We start from the raw sequence: 27,980 nt of genomic DNA on the forward strand, positions 1-27,980 counted from the left end.
TTCCCCCAAGTCTGCTGGTGAAAGATTTCAGATTACTCCTGTTTGAAAACCGCGTGTTGTCGGTAAACACAGAGACGGCCACACAACCGCTTCGCCCCCAGCGCTGTCCTTAATTTACCAACCCAACACATCAGAGCAGAGACACACAGGGAAACATCAGCAGGGATCACAAGGAAATGAGGCAGAACGCTCAAAAAGTGCATTGTTTATTTGCGGAACACACCTTTGGCTGGCGTTCAGGGATGTCTCTGCCAACGGTCACGACACATTCCCCTCAAACAATGCCTCTATGTTTAATCAAAACTCAGGTGTTGAACTGCGTGTCCCTGCGAGTGTGCAGACACGCTCCGTTCCACTTCACAACTGTCTCTGAAGGTTCACGTCGTCTGCAATCGGGACTCTAGTGCTCTTGGCTTCTCACTTTGTTCTCTTGGATTATTGTGAAATACATCCTAATTTCCTCTGTTGGGTTGGCCATTACCTTGTATTTCCCATTTTATTTCCCATTTTTTCAGATTAGATGACAGTTGAGGAAAGAAACTTGCAGTTGAGGGTTATTGATCCCTCTACCTCTGCTGTCAGGCAGGTCTTGATAAATCAGAAAAGTATCACAGTTTTCTTTACTAAGGTGCACTTAGAAATGGCGTAAATGGTATATAGTTATATCCCTCTTTACTACCTTCCATTTAAGGGCCAAAACGCTTTGCTGTCACAGTTCCATTCACACATGCACGCAGTGTTCTGCTGCCGAACACTAGTGCCAACCTATAACCACCAGAAGTAATACTGTGGGGTTCAGCGTTTTGCCCATGGACACTTTAAAACATGGGAGAGCAGGTTGGGAACCAAACTTACCATCTTCCACCTTTATATATAGAGTATTTCTGGTTGAGCTTACAGATGTTGAAGCGATTTTGAGAGTTGAACGGCACAAAACATCAGTATGTTTGTTACGAGTTGCAAACAAGATTGGGTGTTGTTATGAATACCCCAACGCCACTAACGTGTATCAATGTCGGACAGTGTTTTTTTTTAATGTGTTACCAACAAGGTAAAGAGTAAGCGTAGTCGCATTATCATTTGTTATAGCGGTATCAGTTTGTTTGAATTCAATGTACACACTGGGCATGTGATGCACATTCAAGAACACACTGAACCCGGGGTCTTGAACGTGCTTTTAGCATATGGTGTTCACATGGGACTGTCGCTTCCTGATACCAGTCCATGTACTCAAAATTGGAAGAGGCTTGACACGGAATGTTGAAGTGGTGCAAATCTTGTGAATCTTTCTCCAGGCGTCTTATTTCACAGCTCCATTCCGATATATGAAAGACTTGGAGTCATATAGTTCCAGTCGGGCACAAACCGCCATTATTAATTTCTCCCCCATGATCTTTTTTCAAACGGTTGGCACTTCCATAAATTTAAAGGGACCCCATCCATATGTCACTACCAAATCTGAGTCCCTGATTGGGAAAAGTTGAACTGGTTCAACTTTCAATACGTGTTCAATGGCCACGTGTTTTGTACGTAGAACCCCAAAACTTGCATAGCAATGCGTGAATGCGAGAGTTTTGATCGCGGATGCCAGAAATGCACATATGTGTTCAATTAGATAGACTTTTCAATGAAAGTGGTCGCTTGCATGCTTGATTTGCTGATGGTGGTGTGAACAAAGCATTACAGGTATTGTTATTACGCTAGCGTGTAGCGTATCACAAAATATGTTCAAGAGTTACTGTGAACGCAGTTAATAGTGTGACTGACCGACAGACTTTTCTCTGACTTTAGTCTCGTTTAATGCGTCTTGTATATGTCATAAGTTTGAAAATAGATGATAATTGGTGGTTATTATGCGGTGCGTATATAGCGCAAAAAATATGGCACTGAATAGAAATAATGATGTTTTTTTAGCTAATTATTTAATATAATGTAAAAAGTTTGTTGGCATGTGCCCAATTTATTTTGATTGTTTTATTGTTGGATTGGTAATTAAAATAAATAGGTTATACATTTTCTAAATATAAAAAAAACCTTCAGCTTTTGTTCGAAAATGACACAGAATTTAGAGGAATTAAGGAGAAATCATCCGACAGCCACAGAGATGTCATGCCAGCCAGTCTTAAAAAACAAAAAAAAAGGGAAAGAAACTTGTATTTTAGACCACAGACTGTATGACAAAGGCAAAAACACAAATTTCATGTCATAAAAGGAGAAGAGCTCTTGTGCAAACAGCTGTTGCAACACAGTCAGTGGATATTTAACCTCTCTAGTGAGTTTACTCAAACATCAGCGTTGCATTGTGTCAGTACTTCTCCAGGCCCCGTCTTACACGCTTGCCTTACATGTGTTTCTGTGCAGAGTTTGAATGCATCTGCATGCAAAACACCAACTTTTCACTGCTGGTTTTTGCCTTAAACAAATACTTTTATAGATCAAAATGTTAGTTTTTCTTTTCCCACTAACACAAATTTCTCAATTACAACCTAAGTTCCTTCAATTATAGCCTGTTGATTACTTACAATCTTCAGACTATTAAAATACAGTCATGTCAATCTGGCTTTATTGAAATAGCATAAATTATTTAATTATTTGCACAGAAAAAATTAAATATTAACCATTGTAATTATTTATATATTTGCTCGATTTAATGTTTCATTATATATTGATTTATAAACAACTTCTATCACCTAGTTGATGTTTTTTTTTTTAAAAGATGCACAAGAATAAAAAATAATGGTAATCCAGATTATTTGTAATTATCCTCAGTGGCCTTTGTTGTAGGATTATTGTACAGACTTGGTTCTAATGGTTGGAGAAAGTTTAAAACCTTCACGTCTTTTGATTAGGTTATGACACTGGAGTGATCCAAACCTTCTGGAAATGTCTCACAGTCACAGCAGTTGCTCATTTGGGGCCAGTATTGCATAAAACCCGACTCTGACGAGCAAGAAATCAAGTAAGAAGAAAGCCGGCCAATTCTGCTGGTTCCCTTTTAGTCTCCTATGTTTGTTGTTGTGAAGCATCTCTGCTTCCACACTGCAATATATTTTACTATCAGGACATTTAGGACCTTTGAACTCTATTTTAGAAAACCTACTGGTGTGAACCAACAAGCACATTGTGAAACCATCAGATTGTAACATTTCTTTCATGTTTTTTTAATTGTAATATTTGCTTACATTAAAAATTTGCTGTTAATGTTTTCATTAGAAAATACTGAACAAAAAAATTCATATTTTTTCAGTTCCGTGCGGCTGAAGCTGAGAAAACGGAGTGACGGTTAGGTTGTTTTGCACAAAAAGTGCAATGACAAACACACACTTGTAGAAGTCCTAAAAAGCTGAGCTACTTTTTTTCAAAATTACTTGTACTAAGCCTCAAAAAGTTGATTGCTGCATAATGTAGTAAAATGATACTAATTTTGAGCATTTTAACAAAAAGTTATGGAGATTTTTTCCTCTCTCTCTGTGTGGGGTGGGTGGTGCCGGGCCTGGGGTGTCGGCGCCTCCGGGGGTGGGCCCCTGGGCTGGGTGGCCCTGGCCCCTTTGCTGGGGGTGGGCTGGGGGACGGCTGTTTGACCACCGGGGGACAGTCTACCAGCTGTCCCCAACTTACCCCCTTCCTTATATAACCTCATATTAGGGTGAGGGGGTGGGGGGTTTAGCCTGCGATGCGCCTTGGGGGGGGGCTACTTGGGAGTGGCCCCCCTCCTATGGTTGCCGTATGGAGTGGGCCCCCCCTCTTTCGGTTTTATTTGCACCTTAGACATGTAGGGTCCTTGGTAGGGGGGGTGCTTGGACATCACTGCAAGCAAGCAGCAGATGTCCTCCTGGCACCCTACCCGCCAATTTTAACCGCACCTTAGACACTTAGGGCCCCTTGGTGTGGAGGGTGAGGGGACATCACTGTGAGTAATCAGGAGATGTCCCCTTAGTGCCCTACTCGCCAATTTTAACTGCACCCCCCTTAGTACACACACCCCTCCCCCTTCAATATATACATTCAAACATAAACACACACACATGCACACAAACACCCTCTCAAACACCCATACACGCACACACATTTTACAAGGAAGGTGGGACCTGGGTCCATCTGTCCCCTACCCCGTCCCTGGTGGGGGGTGCGGGCCCCTTGGCGATGGCGGCCGTGTCCCTTGGGTGCCGGCTCCCTGGGCCCGGCGGTGCTCTCTCCGCGCGGTGGGGGGGTTCATATTACACCTGAGCCGGGGGTGTTCGTGTCCCTGGGGGGTGGGTCCTGGTCCTTGCCCCTGGGCGCTGGGCCCCGCCAAACTTCCAACATGGCCGAGCCTGGTCGGGCCATATTTATAACATCCCTTATGGGCCGCCCTTTTTTCCCCGGGGTTCCCCCCTCCTGGGCGGGGGCGGCGGGCCCCTGCCTTGCTCCTACCTGGACCAACCGTGGGCCGGGTGGGTGGCTGCCTGGAGTGCGGAGCGGGTCTCCCTTGGGGGGTCCTGGCTCGTACCTGGGGTCGGGGCGGGGGGATGCCCGGAACTCCTGGGTGGTGGTGGGGTGCTCGTCTGGGGCTGTGGGCGTCCCTCTCCGGTGGGGCCCTGCGTTGGGCTCTTCCGGCGCGGCGGGGGGCTGCTTTCCTGGCTGGGCTGGGGCGGCGCTCTCTTTCCCTCTGCGCCTCCCTGCTCTCTGGCTCTGGGGGCCTCGCGGCGGTCCTGCTGGCCCTGGCCTGGGTGGCGGTCTTGGTCGCCCGGGGGGCGGTTGTTCCCTGCCTGTTCCCGTGTGGCGCTGGGGGAATTCCGGCTGCCGCTGCTGCTGCGGCGGGGGTATGGGTGTGGGGGTGGCTGGGCGCTCCTCCTCCTTCTTTTCACATTCCACCATCCATTTTAGAAGAACATAAACACTCACCTGAGCACAGGTGTTAGCTCACCTTTGCACTAATAGTTTGCATGATTGAATGAATGAAAGATTTCACACTAGTTGGTTTAAAGGCATAGGTATGCGTTCGTGAACACTATCTGTTTTGTGTGCATGTTGACATGTGGACATTTCTGCGGCTAGCAGGTGTGTTGATAATATTTGAGTGTGTGTGAACAGGCCCCGCCCTTTTTGTACTACATTTGAACCGTACCGTAACGATAAACAACCAGTAAACCTGTCTGCTCTATGCTGCTTCATGGTCTTACCCCCCTTCCCCTCCTATTATCACCCTCCTACCCCCCCCTCTCTCTAACGTCCCTCTCTCTTGTTCCCCTCTTTCCTTTTCCGTCCGGTCCAACACCAAAGATTTTCAAACATGATTGAAATTAATAAAGTTTGGCCTCAATTACAAAAGGGGTTTATTCAGACATACCTTTGGTTTGTCTGAAGATGAATAACCCCTCTTGTTAGAATAAAATATGTCCAACACAAGAGGCCCTCAGCTCTCATCTGTTTGCCTAGCTGTTGGACAGGACAAGTAAAAAAAAAAAAAAAAAAAAAAAAAAAAAAAAAAAAAAAAAAAAAAAAAAGTTATGGAGATTTTTAGGCCTTCTGTCAACCCTGATTGGTATATTTGTGAGAGGTGAGGTGAGAAAGTTTTACTCTATTTTTCTATTATTTATTCTGTTATTTTCTACGGGCTGTACCTGCAGAGAACAAGTTTCCAAACGGGAATACACATGTTTTGCATTAACCACTGAAATGCTGAAAAAGGATCCCAGATTTCAGTTTCATTGTCCAAATCTCCAAACAGGAGTGCTATTAGGAGTACCATGAACCGAAAGGAGGGCAGATGGAGGCGCAGACGCGGTTTGTGTGTGTGTGTGTGTGTGCATGAGTGTGAACAGGCCCAGCAGACTGTGGCTGCAGTCTCACGGGTTCAGAGGGGGTCACTGTATTGACTTTCTATCTGCTGGAGTTTGCATTGGCAGTCGGTGTACAGAGGAAGTGAAGAGCAGTTGGTATCCAACCCAATCACTCCCACTTCCCCAATACGAAATGCCCCACGGTCGCTCACAGCGACTGAAACTCCGATCAGATTCCTCTTTTTACAACGCAAAATGGTTCGACTTCTTGCTTCCTTAAAGCGGTTTACGATGTTCCTGTGATTGTTTCATTCACTCTGAATTTCGCTTTATTTGAATGCCACCAATCCACAATAAATGGGATGTCAGGGTGGGGTAGAGAGGCAGAAATCTAAATGATGCTCAGAATTTTGTGATCTGAATAGAATTTGATCTAACATTTGAACAGATCGTGGTTTTTGATGGCAGAACATGACTGAAAATGTGCGGACGCATATCCTAACAAGCAGACAAGCACTTCAGACTGAGCGAAAGCTGGTGGTTTTGCAAAGCCGTGTGTATTTCCATGCGTCCGTGTGTGTTTGCTACATGGGACGGCCAGATTTCTTCCCTTTTGCCTGGATAAACATTTCCTTTTGGTAAACATTGGGGAGCCAGGGACACCACTGATTCCTTACATGCACGAGTGCACACTCACACTTGTGCTCAACGTAAACACAATGTTCGCCCTTCACGCCATCTCACTTTGCCCGACTCCCCCTTCCTCCTAGCATGCAGATAACTGCAGGCATGATGCACACACGCTCCCACACATGCTCCCATAAAACCCCGGCCTCCATCCCTCTTTTGTCTGCAGAAAAATGGCGTCACTCTTTCGTTTTCTCCTTCCTATCCGCTTTCTGTCAGGCGATCATTCTTTCTCTGTTGCTATTGCCTTTTTCCTCACAGATATACACAAACACTCAGAGCTATGTTTGGTTCTTCAATGGGGAGGGATTTGCAAAATGTCAGATTGGAAGCAAAAAAAAAGCCAAGCACTGTCCTTGATGGATTTCAAATGTTGTAGAGCCTGCAGTGTAGGCTTAATGCACATGGTCTTCTTGTGATTGCTGGCTTTCATAACCCCATTTCACAGAATACTTTTCTTGTTCCTCTTTGTAATCTTAAATATACTTCATCAGACTTTATTTATTGTTTTTCCATTGCTTCATTGCGGTTTTGTTGCCTGATGGCTTTGCCTTCGTCTCATGCACCTGGACGGGCAGGTTGACAGTTATGACCTAAGAGTGTCGTTGAAAGGTGAAATTTAAAAACAAAATTCACTCAACTGTGATTAATGTGGAGTATTCCCAATTAATTAGTTAATAATTAATTTGGGTTTTTTTTCAAAATGATAAGTTTATTCAAAGGAATAATTTGACTTAATCTGGATAGGATAGGTTGATGCTTGTATCCTAGAGAAAATTTTTGCAGCAATGGATTTAAAAAAATATTCTGATGTTGAGAACAGAAATTAAAGTAAAATAAAATGGTTTCCTCTGCCCTTGTGTGTTTCTTGTTGTGTAAATTATAATGTTATTGCTGCTTCCATTGTCGTTTTACTAATATAACTAAAATATAACTAATAAAAATGTTGAATAAATGAATGATAAAATTAAATGAATTTCCCCATTGTGAGATTAATAAAGTCATCTAACTAAAAAATAAAAATATGAGCATATACGGCTCAATTGGACTAACTGGGAGAATTATTACAACTTTTCTATAGAACGTTCTTGATTACAACTCAACTACCAAGAAGAAACAGAAAAAAAATGGTCGATTTATTCTTGTTTATGTGCTAAAACGTCCAAATGAAGAAGATGGTATGAAGGTGATCAGTCGCTCTGACAGCGGCCTTCGGCTTCTCTGCATTGTTGGTTCCGGTGTCTCACATTCTTCCATTCTTCATAGATTTCTTGTGGTGTTTAGGTCAGATGTGTTTGCTGGCCAATTTATCACAAACATGAAGAAGATTTCATTTTGGCAGTGCGAGCAGCTCCCACATCCCGCTGGGCAAATGAAGACCACAAAATCTGGGCAACACTTTGATTATCTTTGTTTTTGGTTCAGGAGTGGCTTCACAGTGGAAACACACACCTGGACAGATCTCACACAACCCACCTTTGAATCCACTTGGAGTTTCCTGAGTGGTTAACTCGGCTGTTTATGTAATTGCTGTCTTGATACAGAACTCTGTTCTCTGTTCAGAACAATGAATTTATTCCATTTGTTTTGGGTTCTAATGAATCAGGGTTTTTAGGGTTCAATACATTTTGATTCTTTCCTGAGTATCAGAATAGTTATTCCCTTTAAGCTCTAAATCTCTCGTATAATTAAGGCAAAACATTTAAATTGGACTCACTCTTTACAAATGGTTTCATAAATAATTCACTCAAGGCTGGGATATTTGGGATCTCTCCATAATATACACTACTCTTTCATTAGAAGATGGAAAAAAATGACTAAATTAGAAATTTAGGAGGGAAGCCTTGGCATAAATTGTTAATGTTGAGTGAAGAATTCTCAAAGCTTAAACTGTCGTTTCTTATTATATCGGAATTTCCTTCCAGATGTTTGGATCTGAGCATGCATTTTAGCCCCACAGCCAGGAACGCACAATCATCTTTTGATCTATTTTTAAAGTGTTTCCAGTTGTCTTTTAGTTGTGATCTTGCTGTTTTTAGCCAAACATTTTTGGGGAAAAAACTTGTTTTCTAGGACATAGTTTCTGCAGAGCGACAATAATCCATCAGAGAAACTTCACCTACTGTTGCTGACCCGTTGCAGACCGGAGCAGGGACCCATCCACTGCATTTTCCTGCATCACAGATAAGCTCTTTTTCAAACAAGAATTTGAATAAAGAAATACTCAAAATGCAATCTTGACCTTAATTTTAAGTTTAAGTTTTTAAGTCCTCCATCATCCGAAAAGTGCCACAAGAACATGTTAAAAACCCCATTTTTGTTGCAGTGTTTGACCAAAGCAGATCAGTTAAAGAATATTAATACTACAGTCATAGCTGGCGGCCTTCAGGGTTATTTGAATCACTGTGGATTGACCTCCTGCACGGCCCAGTAGCCACAACTTTCCGTATTTTCTCTTAAATCCCTGATTGCGCGCTTGAAAGAGGACTGATCAGGTAATAATAGCGTAACTTTTCATTATTTTTGTCATCAAGCCCAATGCTGTCTGTCAGCGGGTCCAACACTTGGTGGATGGTATGAGGGATCATAATGAATGAAGCCGACACGCTACCTGCTGCCGCCACTGACTAATTGGCTTTTCCCCACAGAAGCGCTCTTGTTTCGACAGAGTAATTGCTTGCTACAGGAGGACAGCTTCCGCCTAAGCACCAGCTCTTTTGACCTATTGAGGGGTAAAAAAGAATGACAAATATGAATGTATTTTGAAGCAGTTGATGAAATGTGGTGTTTTGGGGTCTTAATGAGGGCGGTGTTTGTGTGTGTGCTCTCTGACCCACGAAGACGCCTACGGCGGCGTGTTCTGACCACAGGTAAACACCAGGATGTTGAGCGGAAAGAGTCTGTGCTGCTTTCTCGACAGACAGGTGGTTCCTCTAATGCTTGGTGGTCTGTTGGGGGTGGGAAGCTTCATGGGTGGCAAAAACACACCCACTTTGTCGCTCAGGAGGCATGTGTGGTTGATATAAGCAGGGTGGCTGGTAGAAGCGGTTACGCTGCTGTTTTGGCAGCAGTCCCGTGTTTGTTTGTGTGTTGCGTTGAGTGAGCAGCTCTGCTATCAGGTTACCAGGTGCCAGCCATTAAAGCCATTCAGAAGAGCCAATGAGTGACACGCAGAAGCAGCTCCTCTGGGGAGACGATCTTCATTATTGGAAAGTCATTTGAGAAGTGCCGATACACTCTGTGGACACAGACTTATTAAACACAGAGTGTAAAATGTGTCGAGCATGGCAGCGGCGGGGCCGCTCTCCAGCAGCTTAATGGCCTCGTTATTTAACTGCTTAGAACTTGGAGGTTGAAGAATTAGCTCAAGGACCTTTCTATTCTTAAATCTTCCAAGGAGCCGGTTCTGATGAACACTGGTACATTCATCTGGCTGAGTTTCACAGAGATCCTTTGTACTGGATAATGGATGAAGATAGTTGATTTCTACCAGTAAAGAAGAGAAAAATCCGAAGATTCCTTCATCGTGCTGGAAAAAAAGGAAACTGGATTGAAAACCAGGATCTGTGTATTCCATCGAGTTTGTTTTTTTTCATTAAATTATTCTTACAAATGCGTCATCTTTTAAAGTACCAGTGCTAATTTTTAATGTTGGCACTGGTTTACCAATTCAACCCTGGCATGTCCAAAGCCTGGCCCATGGGCCAAATGCGAAGTTCAACTGGTTAACCTTTAATGCCTGATCAATGGAAGCACATTTTGTTCCTAGAGTCCAAAAACAGAGGTAACTATTTGTATAGCGACATGGGAACCTGAATGTTTGAACACGGAAGCCCAAACGTGCATTTACATGCATTTTCATATACTTTTTATTGGAAATGCACATTTCTGAGGCTGGTGTGAATGCAGCATAAGTCGATTATTAGTGTTTGTGCAGCTGTTGTCCGGATGCAGATGAAGAATAAAGGACAAAAATCCTCAAAACAAGTAGGACAGTGATTCTTGGAGTTGTCCATCCCTGATGCAGACAATTAATCACATGAAAAGATTAAAAGACAACAATCCAAATTCAATCAACATGGGCCAGATGTGGCCCCTAAAGCCTCTAAATCTGGCCCTCTAAATAAAAGATATTGTTTATTCTGTTGACAATAGAAGGTGGATCTCTGGTTGATGTCACACACAATTTGTACAAGTTTTATTTGTAAAGCCAGATGAAAAATAAGTCAACTAAACTCTATTGTCTGGCTGCTAGGAAACACATTTAGTACTATTATTTGTCCAATACGATATTATGTTATCTTTAACGCTTTTCCTCCACACAAAAATGAGAAAAACTGAAAAGAATGAACTGATCCGACACATTTCCATATCAACCCAACTTTAATGAATCATTGCTGTTCACACTCGTCTTCTATTTCATCATTTCTGATCTGAGAGACAGCTTTACAGTGTTTCTTTGCTTCTGTCATCAGATTGGCTAATTTACTGGTTGAAAATGAGCTTCTGTCATTTTTATGGAGAGCCCGTTTGACTGCTGCTTGTTGGGACAGCAGGCGGTTCCTGCTTTTATTGTGAAGTGTTGATACGCCAAAGAAGGATTGTAGTGTTAGGAAAAAGCCAGAAAAGGAGAAAAATGTTTCCATAAAAAGAGAGAAATATGACTAAAAAGTGTTGCAAGTACAGATGTGAAAGAAGCAGAGCCGGACTGCGTTCCTGACTGGTTTTCCTCCACCCGCCTCATATTTCTTCAGCCTTTCTCTGAGACTTTTCGTCTCCTCAATGCTTGTTCCTCTGTCTCTCACTATTTGTTATTCCCCTTTCTTCCAACCCGTGCTTTCACCGCTGTGGGACTTGACAGAGTTATTATTACCCTTCCACCTATTTATTTGCTACCTATTAATTTCTATCGACTTGGAGGAGACCTTAGGCCAAATCACTGCCCACAGTTCTCCATCCTCGCCTCAGGATTTATCCCCAATAGGCTTGGCAAGGGTGGTGCACTGCCCCACACCCCCTTCTTTTTCCTCCTAATCTTTTCGCCTTTCTTTCACTTTTACTTACTCTTTCATTCTGTTTTTCTTCACAGTTTTTATTTTATTTTCATGGCCATTTTTTGCAAATACAGGCTTTCTTCTTAAAGAGCTACCCATAATCCAAAGGATGGCTTCATCTTTGAGGGCCCACACCACTTACGATGGGAATGGCACACACAATCTTATCAGGAATCCAAGGACACTTGGATGCATTCGCGTACTTGCACATATGGATGCGTGCACCCTCCTCTGCAGAAGCGGTTATATTTTTGAGCTGCTAGTGCTTTAACGGCCATAAAAACCAGCAAGCTGTCGCCAGCAGCCGCCCGGCTCGCAGTTGGGTAAACACTGGCATAATCTAAATCTCTCTGATGCACCAGCGCAATTCTCTTTTATTCCTGGGCTCTTCAAAGGCCCCTCAAGGAAGTCAAGACAAGGGTAAAGCGATAACTCCTGTTCTTTTATCTTTTTTCTTTTTTTTCCTCCACCGCTCTCCTTTTTCTCCCACCTAAGCAGTGATTGCACTTAGCCTCTTCTCTCCATTCCTCATCCTGCACGCTCAGACGTATATGCACATGCATACATCTCTATCTTCACATGCCCTTTCTGCAGCATCCATTGCGTAAGGCCATAATTCATGCCGCTGCATACATTCAAATGTCAATAGCTCTCTCCTAGCCATCAGTCTTTTATTGTCCTTTGATATGAAGCGGGAATGACGACATCTGTAAGATATAGGGCAGTTACCTAATGGAGGAGATGAGGAAGGAGGAAAAGGAGAGGGCTTAGGACGGATGTGCGGTTCTGTCCCGCACGGTGATTGAATTATCAAGCAGAGCTTTGCTTGTTGTCCAACAGGGGGGGTTTCATTGGGGAAAGCCCTTTTCTCAGCAGCTAATGCGCTTTTTCAGTCTGGCACAATGGGCAACTGTGTTGCGCAAAGGAGCTAAGAGAGCTCTGTTGGGCCGGAGCTTATGGGGCCACCAGGTCTCTCTTGGCACCTCTCTAAGGGGCCTCTGGCCATACTTAACCTCAAGCCTGTCCACCAGCATTAGCACATAACGTCCTCAGAGTGGAAAGACAATGCCCTTGTGACAACATTAGCTCATTATAGGGTGAGTGTACCATAGGCTGGCTAATGCGACGTGAATAGTGTTGTGTTTAATTAATCATTAGCATTCCAGAGGTTTGTGTACAGCCCATGTTTAATGTTTGTGTGACCTCTATGTCCCCCCTTGTGTGCGTTTGTGAAAAATGGGGTTTTATTGTCGTACCTTCTTTTGTTTCTTTGTGGTCTGGTTACTTTTTTACTTGAGGCTAATCATTAGATCTCTGTAAGAAGTCCCTCTGTCTCTTCTCTTCTTGAGCTGCAAAGAGTCCCTGATCCTTCAGCTTTTCATTCCAAGGTTTCTACTAGTGCTGGGTTTGAAAAATCCATTCATCAAACCCATCAGATCTTTACTTTCAAAGGGGGAAATCGATTGATCACATTCACGAATTGGCTCTCTGTTTAACCCTTTAATACTGGAAATGTAGCCAGCAACACCAAAAGAACTCTCCCATACATACAACATACATACAACCAAATATGCGATCAACATGAATCAGCTGATTCTGGCGTGGAGAAGAGCGGCTTTTCATTTGGGCCTTACATCAATTTGCAGAACATTACTTATGCAAAGTGTTGTATATTAACGCAAAACTGCTTTTGTCTGTTTGACCATGTAATCTGGTTCGCCAAACTAAAATCAATTATGTTGATAATCCTTACTAGCGATTTATTTTCCCTTTAATTCCAGCATAGATGGCAAATTATAAATACATAAAGTCAATGGATTTATGTTGAATAGAAGTCTGTGGGATTTTGGCTTCTTGGAGCCAACAGGTACTTCCTGTTTGGAACGTCGTGGGGATTTAGTGGGGGTCACTAAATCCATTTAGAGTCAGTGGTCTCCACTGATGACTAGCAGGTCTTGTCCGGAGCTTCATCAATATATAGTCATTTTTAATATGGACGGTGAAGAAATATGCTAGAAATATGCACAGTGTTTAAGTGGAAATTCTAATGACAGTTTGTATCTAAGTAGCAGGAACATTTTTTGTCATTTGGATTTTTTTCTTTAAACCCCAATAGGTTATTAAACCAAGTGAAGTTAGCTAAAGAATCCAAAGAAAAAGGTAAAAAAATGATTTAAATAATATATTTGTGAAGAAAAAATATATAAATAGTGTAGTTGCTATGTTCTATTTCATCACTTATATTTAAACAATTTATTTTTTGCTTGTTGACAATCCTCAAGGACTAGATCATGCCTCTTAAGGGGTTATCCTTCAAAATAAAAGCCCAAGTAAATATTTTTTAATCTTTATTGGTCTTTGTAAATATATATCTATATACCGCTGCCCAAAGGTTATTAATGGGCAGATTGTTTGTATTGTTCAGCTGTTTGGCTCCAATCTAGTCTAAGTCTTTCTAGTCTTCTGTGTTTCCACAAACAAACGTTTCAGATTGGTGATTTGGTGACCCTAACTGTGTGATGTGTTGATCCAAATAGATACTCACTTGTTTTGTATATTCCCCACACACAGTCTGTTGTCGTCACACTTTCTAGACGGAAAAAAAAAATCAGAAACATTCTCCATTTTACGGGTCAGACACTTTAAGAAAGAATTATGTCTTCGATTTTTGTTTTCCATTTGAGATGTTCTGCTGATCCACCTATAATCTCCAATTTTCCTCAAGAAATATATCAAGCCTAAGCACACTTTTTCCAATCTCACTAGCAGATGTTCGCTGACCCTGGATTTGGATCTGTAATAGATATTTAGGACTTTAATTATTACTGGCGCAGAGCTGAAAGAAACACAAACACAAGCCTCAGATGGGACTGAAATCACTGAGTACCACATGCAATATTAAAATCAACAAACCTGCCTTACATAAATAATTCCACCTGCATAATGTATGCGACGTGCATGTGTCACATGACACACGGACACGAGCTGTGCACACACATTTAATCCTCCAGAATTACAGTCTTTGACTGAAAAACGATCAGTTCTTCTTTCTTCTGTGTTTTTAATTATAGTCAAGAAGAAAGCAAAGGTTCATCATTATTTATCTAGCATCCGGAGGGCTGCTTTTAATTGGCTCAGATAATATGATTGAGCATATTTTGCAGCTTTTTGTTAACAATGGCAACCATTTTAAATCCGTGGGCTTTTATTTTGGTGAACCAGACCTTTTATTTGGACCAGTTGTGGCGTTTATCTGTGTCATTGGAGTCTTTTTTTTTGGCATCAATATGTCATAATCAGGTACTTTGACTTTGTTACTCCTGTTTTTTCTGTTTTGTTGGCTTTTTTACTAGTGTTTATCTTTTTTTTTTCACCCAATACTCCTTCCTTTTAGTCAAGAACAGCTTATAAAGAGCCTCCAATCAGTCCTTTTAATTAGGATTTTAGCCCAAATCTAAAAATCTAGGACATAGTTTCTGCAGAGCGGCAGTAGTTTATTAGAAATTTTCCTCTGCTAGCTCACAGCCCCTTACACCCCCTCAACTTGACACTACCCATGCAACAACAATGGTGAGCAATATTGGTGCCAGCTGCCGAGACATACCGCCCATTGTAGTTTTAACGTAACATGTTTAGCTTAAAAGTCAGATTTTATTTCCTGAAACTGCTTGATCGATTGATCCCCGTTGATCTCAAACTGTTGTCTTTTTCCCATCATGCAACCGGCAAAGTCATTTTTTTTTGCAGACGCACTTCGAGCTGCAGCCGCGCTTCACCTGTATTTTTTATGGCTGTCACCACCATAACCCAATTATTCTGAGCTGTTTAACAAAAAATGAAGTGGTGGTGATAAAACATGCGCAGGGTCACCAGTGAACCTGCACTCCACGCCGTCTTCACACTCAAACAGTTCATGGTTTTGACAGTAGTCCAATTCCCTCAAGTTAGAAAGAACTTCCAGCACATTTGCATTAAATAATCAGAAACAGTTTGGAAAGTTTGCAGGAATTCATTTTTTTAAGTTGAAGAAAAAACTTTTACTGTATTACTCTATTATTAATTCCACAGCCTGATCATTTATTAGTGTAATTGTTTGAGAACAAACATGGCATTTGGTGGTCACTTGGCTTGCCTTGCATCCAGCTGCAGCCCAGCAGATGTTGCCACAACAGCCTTCATGCTTCAGCTTAAATGTCATTTTCATGAAATGAACAAGTTTTTTTGCTTCTGCTGTTTTGTTAGAAATAAAATCAACAAATAAAATCTTAAAAAAGTATTTTTCATAGGAGAACACCATCTGAATTTATTTCACATTTATGTCACAGTAGAAACAGGAAATGTAACTAGAACACTGGATGGTGTGCTTTTTGCGGGTCCAACATGCTTTGTGTGTTTAGCAAATACTGGGAAAAAGATATTAAAAGGACATGCATCATGACTGTATAATATATAAACAAAGTTCCAACTTAATCTACAGAATTTGGGATAGATTTAGAATTTAAAAGTAGGAAATTAGCTCATAGAATATCTGGAAGTAAAAAAAATGTGTATCAACCCTATTAACCATCTCACAAGAGTAACAAATGTTTGATTTAAAGAGCCACTCAAATGAAAATGATGTTCTTAGCATGTTTATGCAGCATCTTGTCTGATGGAGAAGAACATATATATATATATATAAAGAAAATTGATCTTAAAATTGCTTTTGCATGTACAGTATTTACCGCCCTATAAGGCACACCTTAAAGCCTTACATTTTTTTCAAAAAATGACTACTAGCCTAATAATCCGGAACATCTTATAGTCACAAAATGATGTCAGGCTCTGTTTTGTTACTGTAAATACGCCAATACGGCTGACGTGTAGCATGTTGGACTATGTTTCTTTTATGTGTTACTGACGAGGTTGGGAGTTAGCGTGATCACATTAATGTATGTTTTTAGCGGTATCAGTTAGTTTTTATGAATTACAATTGAGGCTGGGAGTCACAGGTATGCCTAGGTCACTGGGTACGTAGTTAATAAAGTCTGACTGACGGACTTATCTCAGACTCTCTTGGCTCGCTTTATACGCCTTATTGTTCGGTGCGACTTATACGTGACACAAGTTCACAAATGGGCCTTTCATTGAACGTGCGCCCTATAGTACAGAAGCTATTTCTGTACTATTTCTTTATTCAAATGGTTGTAAAATCAGGAACATATGTAAAAATGCTAGGCGGGCGCTAAGCTCTCTGCTCCAAGCCCACAACTCAGAGGCAAATTTCTGATGAACCACTGAAGAAACTACAGTGTGTCCTAGAAAATGACAGTTTGTTTTGTTATTTTTGGCTTAAAACTGTAAAAAGATCAGAGTGGGTCTTTAATGCAGATTTGAGAAGTTCACAAAGGCACTAATAGTAACCGAGGCTTTTGGCAGCTCTCACACACTCAGGACAGGACATGTCAGGGGTAGGAAGCTCTTGTGATTGAGAAATGAAGTGGCACCCACCGGAGGTCACACCCAGAGTCTTTGAAAGCAGGACACGAAGCTGAGAAGCAGCACTGGAGACAAAGTGAATGAGGGAAGAAGTGAAAGCACCCTGCAGGCGTCTTAAATCACTGCAAGCCCAGACGTTTCCCCCCTACAATCAAACAAGAATCTGGAGCAGATTTGCACTTGCCACAAGTGACCACTGACTGACTAAAACAGCCTGCAGGTAGGTGCGTGTGGACGGAAAGCCGTCCTAACCTGAATGTTTGTGTTTTTGTTTTTTTCGGATTGCGCCGAAGCTTTTTCTGTCCCAGAATGTGGCTAAAGCGCTTCTGTTTACTGTACACACAGAAGGCAGAAGCGAACAGAGAGGTCAGGTAATGCCAGAGACGGGTTTTTGCTGATTCAATATTTACTCCTCAAACAGGACTATTTCCTGTAAGCTCTTGGCCACTTTCTCTGTATTTGTCCCTTTCCACCAGCCTCCTGGCTGCTCACCGTCAGTCTTTGAGCCTTCAGAGGATTCGTTCTCTCACGTCACTGCTTGATGTTTCCCCTTCCCTATCTGATTTCCCAGGAATCAGAGGTTTCCTTCTCCCCTTCCACTCCAAACTCCCTACAGCGATGGTGTGACTTTGGAGTCGGGCTGATAATGCGTCTGTGTGCCCAGCCGCTTAACCCAAAAATACCTTTTTTTTCTCCTTTTCTTTAGTATTTAAGTTGCTGAGGTTCTCATGGGTGTGTGCTTTGACATTTGATGAAGTCCAGGAAAAGTCTACACCTTTTTAATGATCGGCATTTGAGTTTGTCTTTCTTTGTCTCCGTGGGTTTGGCTCTGCACACAGGAGAAGACCAGGCCACGGACAGAGAGCACGCGTGTGTGGCTGAGCTTCAAACTGGCGTGTGCACAAACCTTGCTGCTTTCGGGCCATTCGAGGTCCGTTATTTTTACCTGACATCAAGTTTTTTTTGTTTCAGGAGGGAGCATTAATTGGGAAATGATTTGAGTCGTTGCATTGAAGGAAGTTGTCAGTCTGTCAATCCCATTATTGTTCAAGGCCAGGAAGTGATGAGGATTTCCCCTGTGAAGCTCGCACATTTGCAGTTTTGTGCCGTCACACCACTTTCCTTCACTTTTTTTCTTGGTTATTTATGATCCTAGTGAGAAAAAAGCTGGACTAATATTACTACGGTGGCCCTGAAGTGCAAATCACATCAACAAATCACTCAACCCAAGAACAAATGTTGACAAAACACGGCTCCAGGAGGAGTGGTTTACAATCTGTTTTAAACAGTAGTTTTGTGTCTGATTCACAACAATTTCAATAAAGAAATTCTCAGAAATATATTATATATGTTCTCCATCATCAAAAAAAAACCCCAAGAACATGTTAAAACACCATCAGAGTGGGTTTTGAAGCTTCTGGCCAAAGCCGGTGCTAACATTTGGCAATTGCTTAATCAACTGTTTAGCACAGTTTGGGGAAAACATCCTTCTGCTTTCCCTCTAACGTCAGCAATATCCCATAATGCCTACTTTTCCTGGTTTCTTATTCCGTTTCATTTTTTATCTTTTTATTGAATTTCTGGAAATTACATTTGTCTTTTGAAATGTTTTGTTTTCTGGAATTTTAAAATGTAATGTTGTAGTTTTTTTATTATTATTATTTCTTTTGCTTTTTTTTTAAATAATGACATGTTTAGTGTGAAAATGAAAAGTTTCATAGCGATCTGAATGAAGACATACTTTGACAATTTAATTTTCAGCCCAATTTTCTTTAGATATGTTGTCTATCAATCAGGAAAAAGTCACAATTGTTGTTATCTCTACTATATTATTGTGTTTATGCGATTTGCCCTTCAGGGCCACCGTATGTTACCCTTCCTTCCGCAACATTAGCCCAGCTTACACAATCACTTGTAGCTGTGCCACAACTGGGTTTTAGACAAGTAGTCATGATGTCATTTCCTGTACCTCCACTCTTATTGGAGCACTTCCTGTAACCCAGGAAGGTTTTATCAGATATGGAAACAATCAAGAAAATATTCAATACTGAATTTTAATGAACTGTTTATATCTTCTCTAAAATAATGACATGTTTAGTGTGATATGGAAAGTTTGTTTTATTCAAATCAAAAACTTGCCACCGTGAGACCCGCGGTTTACCTGCTCGTGGCTTCAGTGTTGTCCCTGATGGGAATATATTTATAATGTGGTTTACATTCATACCTATCAGCCTCCTAAATCAACTCTGTAAACTGGCTTACTGGTATTTTCTGGGATTTATGTCCGTGAAGCTGATCTCCATCTATGCTGGAGGCTGATGAAGCCATCAGATCTGACATCTTTGACCAGATGTTGCTTTTGTGGAAATGAAACTGCATCTCCAGGACTCTGGTGTCTTCATCGGAGGTTTGTTGTCACGGCTACCTTTGAGGATTTCAAGACGGCGATAGAATGAGTCTCCTTCTTTCCCACACACACACACACACACACCCACACTCGCTAAGGCTGAGGGAAAGTGGCTCCTCCCTCCGCAGACTTCAAAGCCAGCTGTCTCTTGAGGGACTTCAAACGCTGGGGAGGCTATTAAAAGACAAAAATTATTTTCTGTAAGGTCATGATTTATTTGATTGAAAAATGAAACCTCACCCAGCAGACATTATTCCCCCCTCCTTTCCAGGGCGGCTCTACCAGGCACAGCAGAAATTGCTGCCAGGTGGGAAGCCTCTTAAGAGCAGGAAGGCCTCGCTTGAGGAGCACAACTTCTTTTGCTTTCTTGTTTTTGCAGCCTGCCTCCTCTTCTTACTGTGTGTCCTGCTTCATTTTTTAGGCTGTCATTAGCAGCAAACTGGATAAATGCACACACGCTAACTTCTCTGCTTGAGACCTGCTGGGTTTAGTGTAGCACGCATAAATGAACGGCCTGCAGAGCAGAGAAAACAGCCGCTCGCGGAAATCAGTCAAGATAGAGGTGGAAGAGGAGGAAGGTGGAGGCTCTGAGACATTAAGGCAACTCAGATTTGTGAGCAAAGGTGCAGGTTAGAAATGAGCAATAACAAATACCTGGAGGTAATATAAAGGTGGGAAAAAAACTAAATTCTTGCGCAGAAAAAAACTTAACATTTTTATGCGGTGACTTACCCAGTTCAGTTGTGTCCATTTTCAGTTTAAAGTCTGCATAAAAATAAGAAACAGCTTTTAAAAATCAAAATGACAAGGTTTGATCAATAATATCAGTAAAAGCAATTTGTGGAACAGTTTAAGGCGAGCTCAAAATCTAAAAGTCCCACTCTGATCATCTTTTGATCTGTTGTTTAAGACTTTCCAGGGGCTTTTAATTATTGATTTAGCCGTTTTTAGCCCAAATAGAAAATTAAAAAAATGGTGATGTTTGGGACATAGTTTTTTTCAGAGCAGCAATACTGAAGTCCATCAGAAATTTGCCTCAGAGTTGTTTTGGTGCAGTACCACCCCGCCCCTCTTCCCCTCCCTTTTGCTGAGAGTTCTATGTTTACACTCTCTCCTGCTAGCTTACAGCCCCTCACACTCCCAACTTAATGTTACCTTGGCAACATTTATGGCAATATTAGTGCTATCCAGTCGTACAGGTTTGAGCCTGATGCCAGCTCCAACGAGGAAAACAAAGACGACCATTAGTCATCCCCGCCCCCCTTCCCCTCCCCGTTGCTGACAGCTTGAGAAAGGGAGGTTGGGCCCTGCCCAGTGTATTTTCTGCATCGCATTTTCGCATGGCAATCTGAATGAAGACATACTTTGAAATGTAATTTTCAGCCTAATTTTTATGGCCTCCATCAATCAGAAAAATACCACAGGAACACGTTAAAATCCCTAAAATCTCATTGAAGTGGGTCTTTAAAGGGCACCAGATATCCGGACGAACTTTGTTTACAATCCCTCCGTTTGAAAATTGGGCTTCAGCTTTTATCCAGATAACATTTGAGAGTACAACAAACCAACAAAAGCGTTAGATCTGTTGTTAAAGAATTGATTTTATCTCATAAACACACAGCTGTGACACAGCAGGCAGTAATCAGGAACAATTTGGGTGGATTGCGTCCTAACTGCACTATTCCATCGTTAAAACTGATTGCATACTACACATGATCACATAAACGCTTCCCCTTTTCCTGAATGCTCTGATGTAAAAAGATGACTGAGGATTATAATTATTATCAAAGCAGGAGAAGTTAGAGGGAAACCCGGCAGAGTTTGTCGAACTAAAAATAAGAATTTTGTCAATTTTTTGTGGTCATTTGATGCATTCATTTCTCTTCAGATCAGGGTTATCCACTGAAAACAAAATTCTGCTTTCACACTGCACTCTTAGGTGTGGACTAAACCATCAGGCCGATCATTTGGAGGGGGGGGGGGGGGGTTTCACCACACCACAGTTGAAACTCTTTGTCCTTTTATTTTCCTTCGACGAATTTTTCCAAAATCTTCCAATGTTTTGCACTTATTTCAGTTTTGGTGAATGTTTCCACTTTCCAGAGTGGATCGAAGAGCTCGCTACTGTTGTGTGTAAGCAGAGCATTTCCTGAATGCTGAGATCTTTACAAGTGTCTTTACTCTGAACGTTAAATTTATAGATGGAGGGGAGTAGCTTTATCTTTTATTTTTTATTTTTACGGAGCTGCATTAAGCAGAGAATAAATCCAAAGGCTACATGCTGTCATCGCTGTCCGTAGAACATCTGTTATCCTATAACTTTCTATTTTTTATGTTAGTATTGTATTTCCCGTATTTTCTTCACCTTTGTAGATTTATCTGAAGTTCCTGGAGTTCTTACAGAATGGGGAAGATTTTTCATTTCATAACCACCTAGAGAACAATAAAAAAAACAAAAAAGTGTCATACATTGAATAGTCTTGTCAGTAAGGGAACACATATTTGTTCTTGTGTTTCCCGGCCTGCTCTCCTCCTGCTTCTTGCTTGGTAGATTTTAGGAAAAAGTCGTGGAGTTGTTTAGAAAACCAGAGCTTGCCAGCGCTTTTCGTGGTTCACAAGATCATGGCATCTGCTCCGCCTGTGGAGCGTCTGCTCATGCTGAAGTCCCAACAACAATCACAGCATCATTTGTGGAACATTAGATATATTCAAATCTTAAACTTCAAGCTGATTAGAATTTATCTGTTGGTTAAAAGCCAATTGAGGGTCTCAAAGTAAATGAGTATTCCTAAGATTATTTAGGGAACTTTGCATACAAATCTTTAATATTTGCCAGAATAGTGCTAGTCAGCTCTCATCAGGGCTGTATGATTGTTTGTAGAGTCTATCTTGTGCAAAAACGACTTCAGTATCTGAACAAGCTTTGGTTGTGTAAACTTGCAGCTGGAAAACATTTAACTGCCCCTTTTTTTTCCTTTCAAAGGCAGCATTTCAGAGTAATGGAACTCCCTGAGCGAGCTTCACTGCCAACCTTCAGAACGTCATTCAGATTCACACAAATGCTTTGATTACGGTATATATTTGTCTGTTTATGCTGCAATGAAGCACAGCAAAGTAGCTTTCTGCTACCGCAGGGACACAGCATTAGAGGCATTTATTGTATTCTATGATATTCATATTGTTAATAAGTTAAATCGAAAGAATCACACTTTTTATCCATTTAAAGCCCCTTTTTGTTGCCGAGTTTTCTGCACCCACACAGACTAAGAACAGCTGCCATTTATCTTCGATCACCTTATTTGATAATCGTATCAGACGAGCCTTTTTAAGACCCGTTGAGGTATCTGATTTCCTGTGACGGTTAATGAAGCCATCCCGCATTTTGTCCTCCCCTCACACAGCCGCTGATGTTTGAAACCAGGCGAGGCCACCGGAGGATTTTGATTTAATTAGAAGCCAGCAGTTTGTTTCCCCCCAGTGTGCGTAACAGCATAACAGCGTCGTGTGGTTGTCATCACCTTATTGCCACCAAAACAATCCAATCCGAGCTCCTTTTTTTTTTTTTTTTTTTGTCAGACGCATGAACAAAAGCGTGTCAGAACTTTGGAGAGGATGACGTGGGTGGAGAAAAATAGATTCAAGGCGCAGCAGGAAAGTTTTTCTCTAGATTTGATCTGGAACTTGGGATCTGCAAAGAAACGTGTGTGAGGCCGCTCAGCTGCAGAGAGATTGCTGTTTTCTTTGCACAGTGGTCAGAGTTTCTGTTTTCTGTAATGTTGACAGGGTATTGTTTGCCTTTGCTGAGGGGAACGCAGGAAAAAGTGTATTTTTTGCAGCTTAACTTTTTAACCAAGCGTCTGGCCTTTCAGCTCATGAATCTCTCATTTCAAATACCGTATGTCTGTGTGTTGCTGACTGTATCTCCTTCTTCCAAGAAGAACAGTTTGTTTATAGGTCCATCTGTGTGTGTGTGTGTGTGTACGCACACACCATTGATGAAATTGCATCCCCGCCTCCACCACCATCTCCTCTTCCTCCTCCGCCTCTTCCTAATGTCATCTCACTTCCTCTGGGCCTCTGACAAACCCACCGAACAGAGAGAAAATAGAGCACTTTATTGGGACGCCTGTCAGGACTCCCCCTGGATTTATGGCCAACAGACGGCGTTTATCACTCATCCAAGAGGGAAAGTAAAAAAGAGCTGCGGGGGTGGGAAGGGAAAGGGGGGGAAACAGAGTGATCCTCTCCTCCATTTTCCTACAGACCCATCGAAGCTGGAGGGAACTTTTCCTGGAAAACGTTCAGTAAATCATCACCGTGGTGGAAACTAACTCTGAATCTTTATTGGTTGGAAGCCTGCGGAATAAACGTAACCTGCTTGATCTGGTGGTGACAAGGTGCTAAGAGGCGATGGAGCCTTGAATGTTTTGCTTGTAATCAGCTTCTGTTGGGTCCTCTGGTTCAGCCACATGCCTCCTGATGAATCAAGTCTGTTTTCCATTTGGTTCTACCATTTTCCACTGATACCTCAGAAACAATTTTCTGCAGACAAAATCTTTCTTTTCAAATCAGATTTTATGTGACTTTTGACTTTGTATGAACAGCAATAAAAAAAAATGTTTTTAAGCCTGAAATCAACAGACGTGATGTGGAGCATCATTTTACAGTTTTGCATCACACTGGTGTTGCGTAACTGATGTTAAGTCTTTAGAGAAATATGCTGGCGATTTATCTCAACCTCTGTACCACAGAACTGAGCTCTAGTCCTTCTCTGCACAGCAACGTCTGCATGCTTTGCTTAATATTGCCTGAATGCAGAGCAAAGCGGAACCAAGCAAAAGAACTTTTGGGGTCAAATGTAATTGGTAACTATACCGGTTTGAATAGACCCCAGGTGATGGATTCAAACTAGTCTGGTTCATTGAATCCGTGTTGTTTGGACACAGGGAAAAGCGCATCTGAACTTCGGCCTTATCCCTTTAAAGGGCCTATGCCATGCTATTCTTAGGCCTTTTAGAGTAAACTATATTAGTTTATATGATAATATATTACCTTTGGCACACCAAAGAAAATATTAGTTATTTTACTTAAATATATTATTTTACTTAAATATTTTTTTATTTTACTTAAGACGACTCGATCTCTGAGGCTCCGCCTTTTGCTCCTTTTGGGTGCCGCCCATTTCGTGAGGTCAACCTAGAGTCAGCCTCTGCAGCGTGTCTGCGTTTCACCTTCAAAAACAAACAAAACCCGAATGAATAGCTCTGCGGAGAAAGTGTGTACGTTAGCCTATGGGTGGCGCTGGCAGGACAGGCTTTTCCTGTATTGGGTGTTTCTGTCATATGTATGAATGTGAGAACCCGTACGTTTGGTAGGGGCTGGTGTTTAGAGTGCAGGTTTTTAGAGGACTACTCAGAGATGCGTGAATGGATCAAAAAAACGCTTTGGGGTTGATTTTTTTGTGAGGAATGAACACTATAATACACTCAAAAAGTTGATTTTGCACGATGTTTCTATAACATTGAAGCCTTAGCTCCTATGTTGGCATTTTTGGCGATAGACAACAATTTGCATCAATTGGACAGTGAATTTGTCCAGGGTGGCAACATCTCTGGTGTTAAAGGTTGAAAACTGCCAACTTCATGGTGATATTTAATGTCCAGTCAACTAAATAGGGGTTAAAAATGTTAGCAATGTGCATTTCAAATAGGATAAAAGCCTGCAGAATGTATATTAAAAAATGCAATCAATGAAAAATAGAAAAAAAAGTTTGATTAAAGAAACATTGCTTGCTCTTGGGTTTTTGTTTTTGTTTTACATTGGCTTATTGAAGTTTGTATCTATGCAATAGGCCAGCTAGTCCTTCTGATGTTGCATTGTGAATAAAGCTGCATCCAATTAATCCTTTGGCATGACTGGACAAGGACACAAACCAGAGATTATTATCCTGTCCCGCCTTGTGAGAAATTGGCGCTGTTTTCACTCACTGCCGGGAATCTGATAGCCATGATTCAGCAGACAGTCTCAGCAGTTGATTTAGACTTTACACAGCAATGGCCGCAGTTACTATCATGCCCCCCCTCCAGGTATCTGAGCTACTTGTACATTATTTAATGCATTTTTTCACTTATGGACAGTAGGTTTAACCACACACACAAAAAAAAAGCCAAAAGCACGAATAGCCTGCTAATGCCGCTTTCTCCTGCTCTGTTTGATTCTTTAACATCCCAAAAACAATGATAATCTGGAGGCGATTCAATCAAATTGCAAATGTGATTGGTTTTCTGATATCTCTTAAACAGAGATTTGGGTAAAATCTTCCATCGTTTTCATTCCTACAGTTGCAAATCATTTCTAGTGGCTGATCTCATTCTGATAGTTTGCTACATTTGGGATCTTTGAAAACTGAACAACCCTGGTTTGATTGAGAAATGTGTGTGACGCGCTTCATTTGTACATGAGTGCAGAAAAAGGCTATATCCGAAATCCCTCCCAACTCCCTGACTCCAAAAACGATATAGTGCTGGACTATTCAGTGCCATGGATTTTTGAGGCAATTCGGACAGCATGCTCACTACATATTTTTTAATTGTAACTGGCAAACATGTCGTCACCGACTTCACAAAGCAAAAATCTAATGAACACAAGCTTTTGAAATGGCTATTTATGAATCCACTGTGTTCTCATGATAAAAACCTGGATGGTTTATAAAAAAAAAAATCAATTAAATTACATTTATTTCACAAAAATTGTTCATATACATCACGTTGTGGTCTATATTTGCCAATTCAGTGAGTATCGATGTCTGCTGTTTTTTTTGCAGAGACTTCTGGGAAATTTCCAGGTACTCCATTTTGGAATTTCAGATTCAGACAGCAAAATGGCAAAGTATGTAGTGTAGTAAAGGACACAAACTCAACTTTTTGCGGACCAAAGAGTAGATGGTTTTCTTCTTTGTGGTTTATTTTTACTTCCTGGACAGATCTGGTTCACTGCCTCCATCCTGCGGGTGGAACTGCAGGATTTTGTTTGTTTGTTTTTAGGCAGTTTGGTCCTCATCCCTCTTTGGTTAACTCTGGAGAGTGCTGTGTCTTTAAGAAAACCAAATATGGATATAAAAAACAATCTAGTAGATATTCAAAAACCACATTTTTATAACTACGTCTCACCTGCTTCACCCTTACTCACCCTTGCATGTTCTTCAAGTGTTCACCACAACCTGTCGCCTGCAGCATGTCTGTAGAAAAACCTGTGCATGATCACCAAATGATCTTAGACTTTAATTAGTTTTTTTACCGCTGGTCACTTGCATGACCCATGCAGGTTTGGCCTTTTTTCGCCCGCAGGTGGCCTACATCCACCCGTAAGGGCTGATGTGACTTAGCCATTTGAGTTGACTATATGGGCCGTGTATACGTCTTTATATTTTCTTGCTTTTATAGATTTTCCTCACAATCAAAACAATAAACAGAAACAAGTTAAACTGCGATTTGCCAAAGTACTGCCTGCATGGTCTATTTACCTTGAACAATTGTGCGTGCGTCTCTTAAGTAGCAGTACAAATTTCTGAAAGCTAGCACTATCCTACCCGCCGTTAATGCTGCAGAAGAACCCAAACGACGAAGAAAAACTGCTTCTTGCTTAAACAAGCACATAATGTTTTAACAATTCATTTAAGTGATGCCGTTAAACCAAACGGTGCACTTAAATGCGGAGCTGTTTGCTCCTTGTAAACTAACAGGATGGAGGCAGCTATGATGGTTGTATGGTCTTCTATTGAAGGGGAAAGAAAAAGAGAAGGAGAAGTGGTTGAACGGTTACTAACACTATTTAATTGGTTTGATTTTGTGCGGTGCGATGTTTTGATGTGGACTGGAGGGGGGAAGATTATTCTTTTCCCATGCTACATCCCTCCTTCCCGCCCCTCAGGGGTTCCCTCCATATTGATCGCTTTTGCTCACCTTCTCCTTTCCTCCGTCTTTTCTTCTAAAACATCCTGTTTTGCATGCCCCCTCCTAATCACACTCCCACTTTTCTCCTCTCTGTTGCTTCTTCTCCTTCGCCTGAAGGTTCAAGTGTATTAAGTTTTTAAAGCCCCCAAACAAGCTCTCAGTAAGAGCCCACTGAGAGAGTCAGCAGGGGCACTCGGTTCCCTCCTTCTGTCTCTGCTGTGAGAACTGACCTCAGAGCTTCTTAGGCTCTCGCATTCACTCATGGGGGGCTTGTGTTCCCCACAAACTGAAGAAAAGCCAAGAGGCATTGCTTTTTTTACAATGTCTTTAGAAATTGTTCAGTTCCTTCTTTGATATTAGTGGAGCTGGATAGGTGGATATTTCAGACAAATCATGCATTTGGTGGTACAAGCAACAACTTTGACATGGATGTACCTTAAGGTTCCCCTCTTTTGAAGCAGCAGCGAGAAAAATCCAACATGGCAGCCATACACTCAAAAAACCCCGCCCTCTCACCCTTCCACGGGGGGTTTCTCGTCCAAGCTCAGGTCCTCTACCAGAGACCTGGGAGCTTGAGGGTCCTTCAGTATCTTAGCTGTTCCTAGCACTGCGCTTTTCTGGACTGAGAGGTCTGAGGTCT

The 27,980-nt window shown here is 41.6% G+C and overlaps 1 protein-coding gene across 1 annotated transcript in view; it reads left to right on the forward strand.

The window, feature by feature from the left end:
* Window positions 1-27,980, forward strand: part of raraa (retinoic acid receptor, alpha a) — a 177,862-nt gene that overhangs the window by 80,738 nt on the left and 69,144 nt on the right. The gene's annotated exons all lie outside the window — the stretch shown is intronic.

This window comes from Oryzias latipes, chromosome 19, assembly GCF_053564925.1.
Source record: "Oryzias latipes strain Hd-rR chromosome 19, Olatipes_Hd-rR_3.1".
NCBI classification, from domain to species: Eukaryota; Metazoa; Chordata; class Actinopteri; order Beloniformes; family Adrianichthyidae; genus Oryzias; species Oryzias latipes.